Source organism: Strix aluco, chromosome 3 (assembly GCF_031877795.1).
Source record: "Strix aluco isolate bStrAlu1 chromosome 3, bStrAlu1.hap1, whole genome shotgun sequence".
NCBI classification, from domain to species: domain Eukaryota; kingdom Metazoa; phylum Chordata; class Aves; order Strigiformes; family Strigidae; genus Strix; species Strix aluco.
In genome coordinates this window covers 75481733-75502350 of record NC_133933.1, presented here as the reverse complement: position 1 = coordinate 75502350, position 20618 = coordinate 75481733, and positions in this window count along the sequence as shown.

Sequence of the window (20618 nt, the reverse complement as noted above, 5' to 3'; positions counted from 1 at the left end):
AAAGCATACATTTTTCTAAGACTGTGTAGTAAAATTACAGCATACGTTTTGACATAACTTTCCTTTGTCCCGAAGTCTTTACTAGCACCTAGATCGATCTTTCTCTTAAAATGCTGTTAATGAAATTCCAAACTAGAAGAAGACTTCATTGGACTAGGTATGCTTCATAATAAGGCTGAGAAATAGTTCATTTCCTGCAAAACTCAGTCTAAATGGAGAAAATGGAAGCAGAAAGACAGTATCAGCTATATTTTTAAGATAGGAAATTGACTTGCCTGAAGCTAAGCTAACAATTTAATTTTTTCATATTCTGAATTATAGTACTATTTTTCTTCCTTTTCTGCGGTAAAACAAAATCAGGCTGATGAAGGAACTAAAAGTGGTGGTTATTGACAACTTCATAATGTTCAAATCCAAATTTTGTTCAAAGGCTTTTTAAATTATTATTCTTAATTAAAAAGTTAATCTTTGGCTTTTAAATTTTCCAGAATGATCAAAGATCATATAAGCAAAGAGTCTTCTCTTGAACTCTGGCATTCTTCTTCCTTATTCATCTTGTTATCTAGTAGAATCTGTAGCTGGGATTCATGTTTGATGCCTGCAAAGTTGGACAGCTAAAAATAGGTTACTAAAAACCCCCAATTGTATGTAGTTGGAGGATGGGTGGATATCACCTAAACTATCCAATAAGAAGCACTATAGATGAGTCTGGTTTCGGACTTGCACTTTCTAGGCCTTAGATACTCAGAAGTTGAGCATAGGGGCTTGGATTCACAACCCTGAATGTTTAAGTCCTTCTGTCATTGGAGCAGGCTACATCTTGCTAAGAATGGGTTCAGGTCTTTAGTCTCATTCCTCTCCTTGGGCCAAGGAAAAAAAAGATATGTTATTCAGACACAGTAGAGTTGTTTTAATAGGTAGGACTGAGTTTGTCCTACTCCAGAAAACCTTCTTCCTTGTAGGAGATGTAGGACTTGACAAGACCCTCTTGTCCTTGGATCAGCTATGTTCTTGGTGGCTGATTTCATTTCTGAGCTCTCAGAAAAGGTGGAACAGAGCCAGTGCTTGAACAGACACAGTAACAACACCTGAGTGGGCATAGAGAACTGGTGGAACGGGACATCTCTGTTTAGGGTGCAAGTCTTACCATTTAAGGGCTTTCTGTTTATACAGTATGTAACTAAGGAAGTTGCTTTGCCTCTGTCAGTGATGCAAATTTAAGTATTAAATCTTCTAACTGGTTATTACAAACCCTTCAAAAACAGTGATTTCACCTGAGAGGTCTCTGAACACAAAACTAAACTGTGAGCTTCCTGAGATAAATTGTACTGATTCCTGTGAAATATTTGTGGTCTGTCAGACTTACCAGCTTTCAGGATTTCTAATTGCAAAGGTGATGAGGCAAAGTGCTGCTGACAAGCCATCTGGACAACCTGCATAATGTAACAGACTTAAAAATGCATGGCAAAGAAGATCCTTTCCCTTTTTCTGTGGCAGTGCATTGTGGGATTTCTGTGGTTTGGTTGCTGTTGGCAACGTGGTTGCTCCTCCTGGGGCCGTATGTAACTTGGAGGGTGGGAGGACAGGGACAGAATGTTCAGAAGTCCAGGTTCCATTACCGGTATCAGTAATATCTCACCACGGTTAAGCAACTTCAGTTTTCTGTTCCAGTGCCCCAGCTACAGGATAGATACAAGGAATGCTTGTTCAAAGTGTCGGGATTTAATCACTTGGTCTTTGGATTACAGTTGTTTCCTCCTTCCCCTACTACAAATAATGCCCAAGAAAGGCCCTGCTAAGTTTTCCTTCAAGAGAAGAATACCTCCATTTTATGTCAACGATTGTTAATTTTAGAAATCTTTTGATTATTTTCTTCTTGTCTAATGAAAACTGGCTCTGAAACAGAGAACACAACCTTGTTTGCCCTTTTAGCCACTTGCACAGCAACAAATGTTGAACATCTTTCTGCTAAGTTGAGGAAGAAGGTGACATCATTCTGGCACTGAAATAAGAAATGTATCAGCCCCTGACCCACAGAGTTATCTTTTTTCTTTTTCCCTGCCCACTCACATGCACTCCTTACTTCCATCCAGCACACGTGCAGCAGGACACTGGTATTCAGGCCCCATTAGGTTATTGACACTCCTGTTCCTCAGGAACCTCCTGGGGTCAGAGCAGTTGAGCTCAACAGTTGACACTACATTAGAAGTATTCCTGACCTTTTGTCCTTGCAGTCAGTATGGTAACCATATGTGGATGCCAGTTAAGAAGCCATGGGTGTTTTGACTGAAGGGATTTCAGAGTAGAATTGGGTCAAATATAACATTGAGGTTATATAATTTCTTATTAAATTCTGAAATTTGGAGGTACAGAACCATTCCTCTCCCACCTTCCTTCCACCAATGCATTTTTATTTGTACTTGAAAGATGTGTCATTTTTAACAAAAGCAGATCAGCAGCATCTATTTTCAAATCCATCAGCAGAATTCTTAATCTCCTGGAAGATTTATCACTGTAACAAAAAAAAAAACCCAAACCACCACGCTGTGGAAATGGGGAGACTTCTGCCTTCCTTTGTCACCCCCCCTCAGCTAGAGAAAGAAAATGAGAAGATGCATGTGCTGAGAGTGATGATAAGACTGAAACGAACACCTGCTCACAGTTCTGCTTCATTCAGATGCTTCCTTAAGGTGAGCCTGCTTTCTGAATTGCAGCTGTTAGATTTTCTGAATAAGTGGGAAAATTACAGTTGCATCAAGGAGGAAAGCACAGTGACAGATGCTGAACTGGATGAGCAAATGGCTGAGGAATCGAGGGAGGACAGTTCCCTGTCTATAAACTACAACACCTGCACAAGCAGTAGGGTGCAGAATTGAAGCTTGTGCTCTAGAGTAACTCCTATACCAAGTCAGTGGATTTGCACAGGGGACCTGCTGTTATCCACAGGGGCCAGCAGCAAAACAGCTTTAGTGTTTTGTATTTCATTTACTGAAGCTTAGCTTTGCCCTAGGAGTCTATGAGGACCCACTCACACATTTCCATCCTGTGTTATTTTGTGATACATTGCTTCCAGTTTTAAATAATACATAGGTAAAATCAGATTGTTTTCTTGTGTTGTTGGTGTGGTGAGGATTTTCCTGGTAAAATGCAAAACAGTATCAAAAGAAATTTACGTGTCCGTCTGTCTGGTCTTCACTCTCTACTTGTGCTATGAGTGTGATGTGCAGGGAGGGGAGGAAAAGGCAAAGATTTCATTAGAAATTATAGGAAAAGAAATGTATGGTAAACAATAAACTAATGAAAATGGAATAGTTCAACTACTGCATCACACAGTAACTCAGACAAAAAAGTCTGCTGAAATATTCATGAGGAGAGAAATCTCCAAAAAGAATACACTGGGAGGAATTAAGGGAACAGAATGAGATGTGTGAGGGGAATTCAGAGTATGTGCATGGGCTGGCACTGAACACAGAGAAGACTTCATTAGAAGGAAGTGAGTAAGAAAATGAAAATGAAGGGTGAGCAAAGGCAGCCTTTTCATGAAAAGGTGATGCGAATCCTTACCAGCTAATGGGAGCTGATCTTTATGGGAGCCCTTTACAGCAGCTGAAGAAACCTGAGTATGCCAGTTCTTGGAGACTAGGGGTAAAGGCGAAGGGAGGTCAGGGAGAAACCTACTTTCAAGAGGGGAAAAGCTCATTAATGGTGAATAGAAATTAACATATCCCACAGAGACATGGTTTCTTGATTTTGGCTGGGGATGTGTTGGTATCTGTGAAGGTTTTTGGTGATAACTCAGCCTTGTTTATAGGCTGCTTGTGCTACATAATTCTGAAACAATGTATTTCCATTGCATGGTTTCTGTCATATAGTCATCTGTGAAAAGCTGCGTTACGAGGGCATTTTCAGTTTGGAGTTAATGAATAAGGAATTTACTTTGATAATGTATCATTTTGCTCATGCTAAGAGAGAAGCTTCTGAAAAAACACAATAATGCTTAGATTGCCAGGAAAAGCTATTTCGCTAATTAAGAAATCTCATTTGAGAGGTAACTTCATGCCAGGCCACTACTGCAATATTGTACACAGAGCACGTATGGAAGTGATTATATTTTAATCTTTGTCCTTGATGGGGGTCTGCTTCCTACAGCCTTGCAGTTTAAATTCTAGCTTGGAAAACATACAGGCTCCCTGTAGAGTGACATTTATGCTCTTGTTTAACTTCTTGTCTTTGAGGCTGGCAGCTTGGGTAACACTGCTTCTGGAAACCTGACATCACACTGAGAAAAATCTGACTCTTGCCCTAGGAGCAGAGAGGAAACATGATGCTCTGTACACAACAGTGTTCTGACTGCTGGTGCAGTTACAGATGACAGGAGCAGCAAACCCTGCATTATCTATGCTTCAGTGGTTTGTTTGATGATTATTTTTTTTCCCCTGTGGGGTCACATCAGTTATATCTGCTTTTGTAATTTATAAGTATTGTGGCTAGCACGTACTCATAGGGTCTTTAGGCTGTGTCTTGGGGAAATAGACACTGTGATTTAAGGATAGGTTCAGCAAATGAGGACTGAGGCACAGTTCTCATTAATTTTAAGATTACAGTGCTTTCTCCTATGTATGGATGCTGAGGTACAGAATGCTTAAATGACTTGTCCAAGATAATCCTTGTATTTTCAAGCACACAGCCAGAAATCACTTCTAAAAATAGCATTGTACAAGAGATATTGACCACAGCACTGCGAACAGCAAACCCCTAGATCTGACCTTTTCTCAAGAGAGAAAAGTCCACAGGATGTCACTGACACATCATTATGAGAAAACAGAGTAAAAGACAAGAATACAGGTGTGCCAGGTTTTGGGCTTGTGATGGTGTTTAATACTACACTTCTATTTTTCATCTGAAATGGAATAGACAGTGCTGGATGCAGAGACAGTCTACACATTAGGATCTACGTGAGCAAGATAAAGGACAGCAGCAGGAAAAGAGTAAGTAACCCAGCTGTTGGTTTACTGGGAGTCAATTAATGGTGGAAACAAGAAGAAATATTTTTTTAGTGCTATTGCCCTTTGCCCTGGATCATGCTTTCTTTTCTTTTTTGTGTAGGAAAAGTAATTCAGTTGTACTGTTCCTTTTGGAGTAGGTGATGTTTGGACTACTGTTATGGAGGCTCTCAAATAAACAACCAACCACCAAAAAATTAAAAAATTATTATCAACACAATTAACTAGCCCTTCGCAAATTACAGGTTCAAATGTCTGTGAGAGGAGAACAGAACAACTTCCTAGGGTTTAACAATCCAAAATGCAGAACAAAGAACAACTCCTTAGAGTTTAATGACAACCCAAAATGTTCTATCACTTACCTAACAAGTGAGGGCTTTCAACCTCGAGGACCTGCTCAGGGCAGTGTCCTGACCCAAGGCACCTCAAGGAGTTTCCTTGGGCAGTGTCCTGACCCAAGAGGAGAGTCCTTGACTGCAGTGTGCTGCTCCAGGGGATGAGCTCAAAATGGCTCCCCCAGGGGACTCAATTGATACCCAGGCTGAATCTGACCTGTAGTCAATGGTGGCTCCCACTGGCCAAAGGCCCCAACTACTGCAAAGCCCGGAGAGCAAAGGCCATCAGGAGCTGCTACACTTCAGCAGCCAAGAAGCCCTATTTGCATTAGGCGGGTGCACCTGCCACAACTACACAGACTTTATAATTATGTTGGACTAGATGATTGTTGTAGGTCCTTTCCAACTGAAATATTCTATTCTATGTCCATCTGTTCATTACCACACTTTAAACAAGCACCAAATAGGTATGTTCAGCAACTCCTCATGTTTATCCTGTCACTGGATACTGGATGTCTGTTCAGAACATGAAGAGGAACATACTAACCTTACCTCACAGATATGTTTTTTAAGATCTTTTCCTGACAGCTGCTTGGGAATATCTGCAAGTAATGAAACAATTCTGATATATTCACCAAGTTGTTGCAGGAATTATGACTGAAAGCCCAGATAGTAACCCATCTCCAGAGGGACAGACATGTAAAGCCAGAAATGTCTGGTTTTGAGCTGAAATGATCCTCTTCCCAATGGGAGACAGTGTGCATAATCCTAAATTTTAGAAAAAGAACAGGTAGTTCCTGCCACGTTGGGAGCCAAATGGGGAATAGTTAATGATAGCTTGTAAAGGCAGGGTTGGTTTGAAGTTTTAGGCAGCTTACCTTCTTTTTCAGTGGTTTTCTTGGTAAAATGAAGGAGCTGAATTTAAGTAATGTGAATACAGAAAATGGAGAAAAGAAATACCTGTTGAAGCAGAAGGAAAAAAAAAAAAAAAGAAGCAACAATAAGTAGGTAAGTAGCTTTGTGATACAGAAATGTTCCAAATGGCGATCTGAGGAAAGGCATAGAAATATAACCCTTTTATAATCCCCTCTGGGGATTTTGATTTATTTATTTTTTTTTTTTACCTATAGGAATCTAGTGTCTCTTATTATTCAAAAATCTAGAAAACAACATAGAAGAAGTCTATTAAAAGTCAGAAAAGTCAGAAAGTCATACTTGAATTAGATCAGGGCTTGACCAGGAACCATCAGGTTTTTTCCTTTTCCATTTTGTCCAGCTTCAGGAAATCCTTAACAGGGATGTTTCTGCTATTCATAAAACAAGAGGAAAGACAGGTTGGCAGAGGCCTGCTTTGTCTTTCATCTATTCCTGTTTGATGAGCATTGTGTAATTGAACAAATGTATAAATGATACAACCAGTTTCCCCATTCAGCTTTTGCCAATGCCTCTTGAAGATAACAAGCAGTTCCTTGCATTGCTGACTGTGAGTCCCTGTAGTGAGATAGGACAGTATGTTGAGTAAAAACAATGCAGATGAATGCTGATGGTGGTGCAATGGAAGAACAATGGAATCACATCCCATCTGGGCCATTCAGTAAGGCTGTGTCACAAGACCCCTCTCTTCTTGTGAAAGTTACAGGGAAATCTGTTTCTGCTGTGGGTGCATGTCAGAAAGTCTTCCCTTCCTTTCTCATCTCTTTGGCCTCTTGTGTAGTAGTGGTTTGAAAAGAAGGTGCTCTAGTGTGCCTGGCAGTCGGTCTGAAATAAAGGGAAGCATTGCTTTTCAGTAGTATTCAGTCTCTCAGAAGAGAGATTCAGCATTTACTTTTTGTCTGTTAAGTCTTTCAGGTTTCTAGCTTTGAAAAAGTTGCAGTAAAGATGGTGCTGTGAGTTCCCATATTTATTCATTCTAAAGATTTGCCAAATGAGATTCAGAACTGTATGAAATACAGTGGCTTTGCGTTTTGATCTTTTATATGTGTCTTCTAACTGCCAATCTTATCTGTTCAACCTAGATCCTGAAAAGGTATCCAGATTCTTTCTGACTTATGTGTTGTCAACAGAAAGATTTTGCTGGTGGAAATTACTTAATGATAGCCAAACTTGAATATAATCTATTAATTTCACAATTTATTCCTGTAGCTATGCTTGTTTTCCCAAATCAGCAAGGAAAAGAAAACAGACAAAACTACAAATATGTGTAGAGAATGTTTCTCTTTAGCCCCTCTTCCCCATAATGTACAAACTAGCAAGTGTGGAAACAGGCTGTGTGCTGTGTCTAACTCTCCTTTCTATTCAGGGTCTTTATTGTATCTGCTGCATCATTCTCACCCATCTCCCAGCCACATCTGTATCACTGGCCCTTCCTCTGCCAGGCCAAAGAGCACAGTCTAGGAAGCAGCTACTGTTCATCTGGCAGATGTGTCCAAACAGCTGAAGCTTCCTTGTTCCTGATACATCAAGGACTACATTTTGAACTTATCCTTCTCTTGACTGTGTTCCTCCTGACACGGCTTTATCAATTTACTGCAAGCAATTTTCTATAAGAGTTTATTTCAATGGCTGAAAGTCTTCGCATGTCAGTCTTGTTGGAGCTCCACCACCAGGCTGTTCAGAGCTTATCTGGTAATACGTGCCTCATTACCAGCATGCATCTCAACCTGTGGAGATTCTCTTTTGTTTTTTCTGTTGGTTTTTTTTTTGTTTTTTTTGGTTTTTTTTAATCTATTACTGTCTGAGTTTGTCTAGAGATGCTTGTGCCAGCTATGTGCTCCTCTTTCTCCTTAGTATATAGTAGTTTGGGGCTTAGTTTTTTTTTTTTTTTTCACTCTTGCAAAACTTTTTTCATCACTCTTAAAATTTTAAGTGGAAACTTTAAATATCAACAAGATCAGGTATTCGTTGATATCTTAAAAGCCTTTATTTAATATATATATATGCAGGAGTTTTCTGTTTAATAGTATTTATACTAATACATGTTTGATAATTAATTCATACTAATAAAGATGGAAGAGCAGCTAGAGTTCTGAATTAAACAGTGGTATTTGGGGAGAAAAAGGCAGTCAGTATCTCATTTTCCTGTATGTGTCCATCTGCATGAACACATATGCGCTATTACTCCTTGTTTTGCACAAATTAAATATTCCAAGAGCTGAAGCAGCAAAAAGTCTCAAAATAATTTGGTACTTAATGGGCTAAGACTAAGAACTAGTCAAAAACTTCTGATTGCCAGAGAAATCATTTGAATCAGTTTTTGATAGTGAACTGAACTGGACGAGACTTTCCATGTTCCAAAATGTACAGAAAGAATTGGAAAACTAGCCAGTCTATTTAGAAGCCCAAAAGGTGTCTCTTATTTCTCACTATGGCACATGATACAGAGTTATAAAAGACATTTGGCTTTGTGTTCTGTTCAAATACATAGTGGTTCAGAATGTATCTTCCTCTTAATTTGCCCTACTGGGGACACTGATTAGTTCTAGTTTCCAAAATTTTGAGGTTGCCTCATAAAATATTATTTTGTTTACTAATGTTTGGGAAAATGGCAGAGGAACTATTACATTAGCACAGAAATGTTAGGGTTGGGAGAAAGAGAAAGCCCAGCACTCCGGCTGCAGTGAGCTGTGAAAGGAAAGTGTAGCCTGCAGAGATTAGTCAGAAGTGAGAATTTTCTGTCTGAGCAATGGTTAGGTGGCAGGGAAGGGGAAAGCTTGTCTAATATTATCCTCCAGAAGCAGTAATATTACTTAGTTCTTGGGGGCGAGAAAGAAAATCTTTTTATGTCATCATAAAGAATCATCATCAATGTTTGCTTGCTTGTTTTTATGATGGAGATTAATTAATTATGGTAAAGCAGGGTAATGCTTAAGTCTGTTGGATTTTGCTTCTTACATTGTCACTGTGAAGCTCTGACCTGTGTGCAGGAGGCTTTCTCTGAAAGGGGGGATTTAACTTGTCCTGTGAATGAAAAGAAAACTTGGTGCCAAATCTGTTGTTTAGTGTTACTTCATAGAATCATTGAATGGTTTGGATTGGAAGGGACCTTAAAGATCACCTAGTTCCAACCCCCCTGACAGGGGCAGGGACACCTTCCACTAGACCAGGCTGCTCAAAGCCCCGTCCAACCTGGCCTTGAACACCGCCAGGGAGAGGGCAGCCACAGCTTCTCTGGGCAACCTGTGCCAGCATCTCACCACCCTCACAGTAAAGAATTTATTCCTTATATCTAATCTGAATCTACCCTCTTTCAGTCTAAAACCGTTACCCCTCGTCCTATCACTACACTCCCTGCTAAAGAGTCCCTCCCCATCTTTCCTGTAGCCCTCTTTATGTACTGGAAGGCCGCTGTAAGATCTCCTCAGAAACTTCTCTTCTCCAGGCTGAACAACCCCAACTCTCTCAGCCTGTCCTCATAAGGGAGGTGCTCCAGCCCCCTGATCATCTTTGTGGCCTCCTCTGGACCCACTCGAGCAGGTCCATGTCCTTGTTATGTTGGGGGCCCCAGAGCTGGACACAGGACTCCAGGTGGGGTCTCAGCAGAGCAGAGGGGGAGAATCACCTCCCTCAACCTGCTGGCCACACTTCTCTTGATGCAACCCAGGATAGTGTTGGCTTTCTGGGCTGCAAGCCCACATTGCTGGCTCATACTCAGTTTTTCATCTACTACTACTAATAGTAACGTAATTTAGCACCTTTCACCATAGTTCTCCAGGTGCTCTATGAAATCAATTATCATTTTCTTATTGATAGAGAAATTGAATTGTAGAAGTAGGATTGCCCAACTGTATTGGCAAGTTCAGGGGCTGTGAATTGAGAGCTGAGTTCCTGATGACTTTTAGACACTCTGGTCAAAACCTTTTTTTCTGATGTTATTTTAGCCAGAGCTTATCTAAGAACAGTAGTGGCAGTTTATGAAAAAAATATTCAGTCTTATTTTTAGCAAACACTGGAAGAAAAATGATCTTGTTGAATATTCATACAGAATGGATTTATGTTTTCTAAATAAATTAGATTCAGTTTTGTGTCACTCAAAGAAATTATACAGAGAATCTCAGCTTAAAGGTCAGAAACTTTTCATGGACATTTTAAGATACACTTTAGCACTGAAAAGTGGAGTGATCAGACATACCAAGTTGTCCTATTTAAGTGCTGACTTTAAATGGAGACTCCAACTAAAGGCCAAATTCCTTGTTTTGTACAGGTAAACAATTGATGACAATGTTTGTGTTCTTGATAATTTCAGTAGCTATCCATGCAGAATATGTTCTATGTATTTATAGGTATCATGGGAAGGAAGGCTAGTAGGGAGATGAAGAGATTTTAAAATGAAACTGCTATAGGCCTTTTAGATAAGTGCAAGTTGCATCTGAAAAAAAGTCAGTTGTCTTGCAGGTGGGATTTTTACCTATTAGGTTATTATTATCTTTTATATGACTATTAAATAACTCTTTTATAGGAGATTGCAGATTCCTATTGTTCAGAAGTGTTCTTATGTAAAAGACAGAGTTAAAGTAAATCGGAGTATTTCATGTAAGGACAAGAGAGAAAGTAAATGCAAACATAGGTAAGTGTACAACATATACAAGCAAAAGCATTTGGGAGAAGGTCTTTTAAAAATGTAGTAAATTCTCTCCTGGTTTGTGTATGCTGAGCATAGTTTAATGGAAATGTCATGCTTCGTTTCTTCCCTGGGCTTGAGTTCAGACATAATTCATTTGTTGGTTTTTAAATAGCGCTCAGTTTATTTGAATTCCTTCTGACTGAGGAAAACAAGGCTGCCTTAAAAAACATTGGAGTTAGTCTTTTCAAAAGTATTAGATATATCATTACTGTTTGTTTCAAATCTCAGTGTTTGTCCTTCTGGTTAGACTGCCAGGAAGAAAACCTTTCATTTTTGGAAGAAAACCTTTCATCTTTGGAGAAGTAAAAGAATACAGCATGTGCTCAGTTTTTGAGAAGACCCTGTCCCTCTCACAAATTACAGACAGTAATCGTCTAAGACAAAGTCCACTTGTAGTTGTGCAAATGCATAGGTGGAAAGGATTGACATTATTTGTTTATATATTAATGTCCCATTGACAATGAAGTTTCAAAGAAGAAACTTTCCCCGGTTGAAGAGCTAAAACTGGGCTGACTCAGAGCATGGGTGAGTAAGCATGCAACAAGATTTACCTGGCCACATGTGCACTGTCTCTGCTACATGTTTCATTAGATATAGTAAGCCGTGATTTCCAGCAATAGTAGTGGGTCTTGACTGAAAGGAGATCAGGATCTCTCTTACCTCCCTAGTTCAGTGGGAACCCAAGGAGGATTCCACCTTCACTTCAGTAATTGATTCAAACCTTGCTGAGATGCTACTTTAACCATTTCCATGCAGCTGGAATTTGCATAGATAAACAAAGATGAACAAACTATACGTAGCTGGGGGAGGAAAACAAAACAAGGACTATTTCATTGAAATAATACCTGGGAGCTCACATACTAGTCCTTACATTAGCTTGTCTCTATTTTACTGAATTGTTGTGATTCATAGATGAGCATATTAGATTGTCACATATACATATGCAATTTTGGCTTCTAGTGAACTCAAGAGAACAACATGATGGGAAATGCTTATGCAACACATATCAGATAAAGTTGCTAATGTGGGTTTAAAATAGCCTCAGACTACTACAGTTAAAATGAAGTGTCCTAGAAATACTCTGACTTCGCTTGAGTGACCAGCCTGAAAGAAGGTCACATCATGCTGGGAGGTGATCTGACCTGACACAGTGGAGCCCTTTTCAGACTGAAAAATAAAACTGTACTAAGCAACTGAAAATAGAACATAGTTTATGCTAATATTCTTTGTTTTGCTCTCAGTGCTGGGCTTGCTTTCTTACAACAATCTGCCCTGGATCTGAAAACTGAAAATTCCCTGTCCTTGGTGAGGACATGAAGTCAGTTACCAGCCTAATGACACTGCCTCTTCCTCCTTACTTACCTTTCTTTTATATGTAGCCACATATATGTGTATGTAAGTACCTGTATATTTGAGTGTGTGTATGTATATACATATTTTTTTGTGCGAGTGTGCATTTACAAAAATAAAATTAAAGTTTTGGCCTGCTACAGACTGCCTTCGGCGGAGTTTCAATTCCATTTTTAGGATATTTGTGTTCTAGATTTCACCACATTTTAATTTCTTCACCTCTTAGGTCAGTAAGTGGAATACATGAGAATAGGACCACAGATTAGAAACAGCATTAAGAATAAAGAAAAGGAAGTTGATTGTGTGTTAGCAACACACTAAAGAGTACAGTTTACTTTCTACCTGGCCAAAAATCATTTGGATATTTCTCTAAATAAAGCTTAGGGCACGTGCTGAATATCCTTCAGTGTTGGTTTGGGTTCTGGCCTTGTAGAGATTGCCATATCCAGCAGTCCGATAGAGCCAAGACTGCCCCAGTTTCATGTCCCAGGTCCAGCCAGTAGCAAAGCTGGGCATGTACCCCCAGTAAACACACACACACACAAAACACATATATACATATACACACAGCAAGCCACATAGATCAACACAGACAGACACACTCAGTACTTACACAAACAGCACCAATGGCCTCATCCTTTTCCCCTGTCTGGCTGACTAGGATAAAGGTTCATTAATGGGAAATATATACATATATTTATGTATATATAATACGGATCGCTTCAGTATCTGGCTTAGATGCTGCCCCTTAAGGATACTTCCCCTGGATCCCAGAACTCCTCAGCTGCTTGCACCAGGGCACATGAGCCCCTGAGCCCCACAGCCACACTCCAGCTGCTGGTACAAACACCTTTACACACATCAACACACACACACCCATGCATGTGTGCACGTGAACAAACACACATTCAGTGGATCCCTCCAGTAATTTCCCTCAGACATGCCATCCATTCAGGAACTGCCTGGCTCCTTGCACTCCCTGGTGTCTCCCTTTCCTGTTTAGTTCTGCCCCTAAATATCCCATAATAATTTTTATGCAATCCCTAAGTGCTCTTCCCCCATAATGAGCCCCTATCCCCCAGCAATGACCCCTCAGCCTGTAGGTGATCTCAGGACAGGGTCTTCTGCTGACTCAGAGAGGTGGGTATCATCCCCAGCCTGGGATGCCCTAGGGGGCTGGGGCAAGGAGTCACATCCCTGACTGGGAGATTGGGGTTCCCCTACCTCCACAGCGTCAGATTGTTCTGCTGCTTCAGGCCTGGGGAAACCAGCTTCTTATCACACATCCTAACAGTGCTGCTGCTCAAGTGCTGATTCACTGCCTATGGGACTAGGAAGGTTAACACGTTTCCTGAGCAGTTTTCAGTTAAAATTATATGCTATCTCTTCATAGTTTCCTATTTTATTATTTTAATTCAACTCTTTTGCCTGACCTAAGAAAATGTGGTGAGGTGCAGTGTGCTATTAGCTAATTGCTTTGCTCTCCCCAAGATGTGACTGCATGTCTGTGGTAGTGTAATAATTTGCATGTGCTTGTAAAACATTTTGGAACCCTGAAAGTGCTGTATAACTTTCTTTTACACCATTTCTTCTTCAGATGTTCAAAAGTGACTACTCAGACTGAATTAAAAATAAACTACTACTTTGTGTTCATACTCAGTAAGGAAGATGAGAGATTTCATGGTCACAGGCTTCAGGTCAAGTGCTTGTACACTTCAAGAACAGCATTATGGAAATAAAACAAGACTGCAGGTTTTAGCACCAAAAGAAACCCTCTTTCCCTAACTCCTCACCTTCATTTTTTTCATACTCATTGCTGTAATATAACATCCTCTCTTGAATTACTCCAAAAATTTTCCTTTTTCTATCTTGTATTCTGATAAGCATATACTTGCACTCATAAAATCTGGACTGTGATTTCCATTTGAAATTTCATTGTGGAAACTTCATGATTAGTGCAGTGTAAATTTGGCACAGGTGTAGAATGGACAGAAGGTTTCTTTTAACTAAAATGATTTCCTTTCTCTTGACTATATTGAATGGGTGCATTTCAGGGCTCCAGACTTTGAGAAGATCTTACTTTATGACTGGAGAGTGCATGTGCGTATTTGTAATTGATACAGACAATGATTTATTGCCATTTTTCTTTGAAATGTCTTAGTAAAATGGTCCTTTGCTGGAAATGCCCACCTTGCGCTGCTGATTCCGCAGCTCATTTATAGAATCCTGGAACTCAAGGTTTTCATTTTAATCAGGTTTGCTCTTTAAGATTAAGACAGCACATAAATAATCTTGCGGCGTTAATTCAAAGTAGTTGTCATACTTGTCAAATATCTGTAGTCTGCACAATTAAAGGCCCTTGGAGGGAAACGGGGATGGGGGGCACTACTGTTTGAAAGAGAATTTACAATGAAAAAGAATCTTCTCTTAAACAATCGACAGGATGCTAATGAGGTCAGAATAAGCAAAATAGAGTGGATATTTTTGCTTGGTAGTTAATGCAAGAATGCTTGAGCTTTATAAAGAAGAAAAGGCGAAGCTTAAATATCTGCTTGCTTCATACACATGGAGCTTGGTCCCTCCTCAGTTCTCTGTTACACATTCCCCAGAGTAGCTGTTAGAAAGCAGTCTGCCCCTGGAGTTCTTCATTAAGCTTTATATCCTTAATCTGAAATCTAAATTTATATTCCTTAGAGCTTTTGAGGGGAGGGAAATGGGTTGCATTTTTGTTTTGTAATGACCTGATTTTTTAAAAAATCTAAATCTAGAGCTAACTTTTAGAAATTATTACAAATAAAAATTTTATTGATGAAAAGCAGGAGAAATGAAATCTTTCATAATTTGTTTTGAAAACTCGTATCTACTGGAAAAGGGGTGCTTTCTTAACATGGCAACCCATTTTTCAATATATAGAATAAGCAATGAATATTTGTTGTTCTCCTCATTTTTCTTGCTTCAGGGATTCTGGATGATAATACATAGAGGAGCTGTTTTATGATCATTTAAGGTGTTCAGGGACAAGTACACATTTAATCATTCAGTTGTCTGACTAGACATGGCAGAATAAAATGCATCCATAGAAGATATGCCTTCAAATATTTACTGACTGTTAGACAGGATATGCTGTAGAGGAGATGGCCATCTTATTATTAAATATCATCTTAAGAGGATCATCTCCCTTTCATAGGATTGATTTTAATCATGTTGGCTGCACATTTCATGCTCTTTTGCCCCCTCCCCTGGGGTTCTGACTCTTCAAAATGACAAAAGTGGAAAGCTGTGTCTTCCATTCAGATTTTATTCTGTTGCTAGTCTGTTTCTTTAAAAGTTCTTTTCTTCCTGAGATTTTATGAGGCAGGCATTTCAAAGTACTTAATGAATGAGATAGATGAAGAGAAACAGTATCTGTGGAAGAAAATGGATCGAGTAAATATGGAATAATAGTTTGCATGCACAGCTTTCAATGTTAGCTTTTACGTTTTTCAAAGCACTGCATGAGGTTGTTGCCACACAAAGTTCTGTAAGTAAAGCTCTGCATGACTGATAGAAAATGCTGAACTACTACTAAATGAGAAAAGGCATACTGTTTAGGTCTAAGTATCACCTTTAACGTTTTTGCCTTGTTTTCCCAGGAGGTAATATTATGCCTAAACATCCAGAAGATGTAGAAAACAGGAACATCCAGTCTGAAGTTTCGAACTTGGCTTCCTAAAATATAACTAGGTTTCTGAAAACCAGCACATGCATTTTCAATTCCCTAGCAACTTACTATAAATGTAAATATTACCGCTATTTTTTCTTAGAGGTAATACATTGCTGTATACCAGATAGTAAGGTAAAATGTGGCCTGTAGCAAGGAGTTGTTCGGCATGCTTGGACCCAAATGTCTGTCAGAAGTTTGCATTAATAAATCTGCTTACAGATGGAACAGGTGTGCTCACTCTTACTAGCTCAGTGTAGTCCACTGCATGGTAAGACATTTCTTATTGCAAGCTTAAGTGATCTGGTCAAACATAACATAGAAAGATCATTATTTTTCTCTCTGAACAGCCATGAGAAAAAAGTGATTCCAATCTGTGCTGCTCTTTGAGAATCCAAACCCTTTTTTTCAAAGCCCAAATGCCTCTGAACCATTTTAGTAATAAATTGTCTAATCTACCAAAAGATTTTTCAGAAACACCATTCTACCCCTTCCCATGACAATAAATGTCACTCCTACTTCATTTGGAATGAACAAAGTTGATTTAATTGATCTTAATCCTGAGCCAACCTGAAAAAAAGAAACTAGATTGTCCAGCAGTATTGGAATAAAAAGAAGACATACCAGAAGTATCATTTTACAGGCTTTGTTGTCATCAGCCTGTTATTTTACAGTTCTTCCAAGCAACTTTAGAAGTTGAAACACAGAGCATGAGGATCTCCTCTCTGTAGGACAAACATTTGCTCAGACCCTTCTCAACAGTCCTTTGAGAAGAGGAAGTGAAACCACCTACTAGTTAACTGCAGATCTGTTTCTGCTTTAAAATGATTGCATACCACTTCACAATGTTCCTTTGACCTAACATTAGTCTTTCATGTAAGAGATCTTGAAGAAGTATAGTTTGGTAACTTGTTCGTTGTTAACTGATGATTTCTTGTAATTGTCTTCTAAAATTTCTTAGATTCAGAACAATACAGTTCATTGCAGAAGCGTACCCTGAGCAATAATACATTGTAAATGAAAACAAATGTGTTTTCAGCTATAAAACAAAATAACAAAGCCTATATTGAGAAACAGATGGCTATGTTTAAGGATAAATTTAATAAGCTATTCACTAATGTATTTAACACTCCAGACTGCATGCATTTGGACCAGGGAAACCACAATGAATGACTGTTCTCTGTGAGACTCATGCATTTTTAGGACACTGGTTAACTGCAGAATCAAGTCCAAGCAAATACATACAGTTGTACTTGTTTACTTGGTCAAACTTGAAAGATTATTTCGGTTCAGTAACACAGCTTTCTTGATTCCTGTCTCCCTGGTAGTAGCTTGAATAGCTTTTGTGTGTTTTCTGTCAATAATTTTTTAATTTTTTGTTTATATATTCCATGACTTCTTTAAAGAGTAGCATACAAGGTTCAAAGCAGTTTGGTCATTTGGTTAGTCTGACCCGAATGGTAATGAACTGTCTCTTCCAGAAGTGTTCTTGACTGGAGTAGAATCAGTGTTGATTCCTATGAGCAGTTTGCTGCTGTGCCAACTTATAAAATCAGGTTTTTGTTGTTATTTGCTTGGTTTTGTATACGTATGAAGATTTTGTTGAATTTACAGTATGGGAGGATGCAATGCTTCAGCCTTGAATGTTGCAGTAAGAAATGGTCTTCAGATCATGTAATAATATAAAGTGGTGTGCTTTGATTCACAGAAAAGAGGTGGAACTCATTGGTATAGCTTTTAATTACAACAACAGCCAAATAGCTTTTGTAAAAATTACCTTCAGGTTAGGTGATAAAAGCAAAGTTCTGAGGGGTATGACATTTTTATTTTTTCCTTTTCTACTTTAAAATCTCTTATTTACTTCATAATTTGCTGTCTGTTTGTTTTTACTCCCTAATATATTGTCTTCTCTGGAAGAGAAAGGAAGTGGTAGATTGGTGCTGTGTAGCTAGAATGGAAAAGATGTTTTTTCTAAGAACCTCACTTGTGAACTTCTTTCAATAGAGAAGACAGATACATATTATTATCTTAAAAAAAATTTTTGAAATGACAAAAAACATAATGTCTAAAACCTCCTGTTTGGTGGCAACTACTTGATTGCTTTTGAAAGAATTTGGCTTTTTGACTGTTAGCGGTGTTTTCATATGTAAAAACAATTTTTTTTACTGATGGTCCTGTTTCTGGGTAATATAACCTCACAAAGATGTTTTGATTGTTCAGAAACCTTGTGAGAGAAGTTGAAGAATTTTTCCTAATGGTGATTCAAATACATTTGTTCAATCAAATGTCTGTAACATCTATTCTAAAAAGCATATTTAACACACACATTGTCAACAGATTTTTAGGATTTTAGAAACAATGTTAATTTTCTCATAGGAGGAATATTATCTCTCTTCTGATGATTTTTTGAGCTTCTTGGACTGAATTGTGAAGCACTGAAAAATGTCACAATTATAGATTGAGTGCATTATAGTGTACGTGCAGTATACTTAGAAATCACTGCTGCATTCTGAAGGTATGTATATATATGTATATATACAACACATACATATATATGCATGCCTATGTATAAATGAAGAGAGAAACTTATCCTTTACTGTGTTATTCTATGAAGAAATGCTATACTAGCAAATTGTCAAATACTAGCAAATTGTCAAATTAGTATAATTAATAAGGAGGTCTACACCACTTTAACATAGCTTAGGTACTCTAAGTTTGGAGAAGATGTCAATTTCTATGGGATAGAAAATTTTTGGCGGTAAAATCTGTCCTGCAACATCCAGTGATTTTAATGTTTAGACTATTTATAAATGTATGTCAAGAACTGGTTTTATCTGTTTACTAGCCCGTTAGTTCTTTGACTATCACTGAAACAAGGAAAATCAGAACACACAAGTAGTTCTTTAAGAATAGCTAAGCATGTTTAAAAAAAAAAAAAAAAAAAAGCAAAATCCAAAAGTTTGCTGTTTCAGATGAATGTTTTATGAATGTTTTATGAAATACCTGAGACTAGATGAAGGAAGGGAGAATGCAAATGTGGTAGGAGAGAAAGACAATAGCAGCAACAGTGCCATTTTTGTTTTGACCATGTTTGAACCTTGTTTATAATTTTAATTAAAGGATATGTATTCCAGGAGGGAATACCAAGTGGTTGTTTTGTGATGTTTCAATGCAGAAATAAGTATGATTTTTCTCTTCTGTTTTATAATTTGAACTAATCAGTCATCTTCTGTCAAAACTGATTGTAATGGAAAAATGAAGTTTTGGCTAAATGAACCATTTCATATCTATTGTCTTCTGCCCATGGAAATCTCCAGAATTTTTAATGCAACAACTGAAGTGATGAAAATTGGCTTCATCTCCCAATCATGTATTCCACTACATTGCAACTTGTTACTGAGGAAAGCATCTTGAGAGATCTAACTGAGCTTAGAGGGGAGAATGGAAACATGAATCACAGCATCAATTCTGGATCAACAATTTTATTTTGATTAGTTTTCTTTTTAAAAAGAAAATGTTACTTCCTTATGGTCAAAATGCAAATGGAGTGTTTGGAAAAAAAGGACAGGTATTTCGGAAACATCTATATTTCAAGCATATGAAAAGACTTCTGGTCATCTTTGTAAAATAACGCAGGACAGAAAGCCTTAACAAGCTAAATTTGTGAATTATAAGCAGTCTGAATTCATAAGTCTTCTTTCTCACGAAGCTCTGACCCATTTGTATCTTGCTGTTTCTCCTTCAATGCCCTCTCCTGCCCTTGGCTTCTTTTTTTTACCTTTTTTTCCCTCTCTTTTTTTTTCATAAGTTATTTGAAGAGATCATCTTCTTACCTATTTTCAAGGTCTGGTATTTTTAAAGGGCACAGTTGTTCTCTGAGAGATTATAGCTTGAAAATACAGTCCTAGGAGAAATTCCAGAAGCTATTGGTGCTTTTGTTGTTTGTATGATTTCAGCTGGGCTTGTCGGCATATTTAAGTATGATTCTGAACACTCAAATCAGTGATCGATGGGCTTGATATATGGATAACTGGCACAGACAAGCATAATCTTGTGTCAGACAAATTGAGCATTAATATTCTTAATTAGCACATTTTTTTAGAAGTGGACAAGTCCATTGAGAATACTCAACAGCATGAGATCTATACTCTTAATTCCTGATCTTAACAACATTCCTCCCTCTTCTATGACAGATGGACAAGTGAACATGTGCAAAGAAGCAAAAATAGATTATATGCTCTCTGTTTGTAAATGAGTGGATGTGTTTCATCCTTGTTTTGATTGATGGAAGCTTTATTCCAGGGAAGGTTATTCTCAATTTATTATTCATACCTTGTGGATGATGAGAGCAGCCTAGAAATGCTTTTCCAAAAGAGCTTACTCTACTATCAGAGCCTGTATGAATGAACTTGTAGGCTTTAAAAGAAGAAAAGGAAAAGGAAGACAAGTGTCCAACACAGAAAATGTTCTCATCAGCATGTATTTAACCAGGAACCAACTCCCTCTGCATGAACACACCTTCACAGGACATAGATGAACTGCTGTTTTTCTGCCCTATGCTTCAGACCTCGGTTTAAGCTCTGAATCCATCCGTGACTGCAGCCTATGCA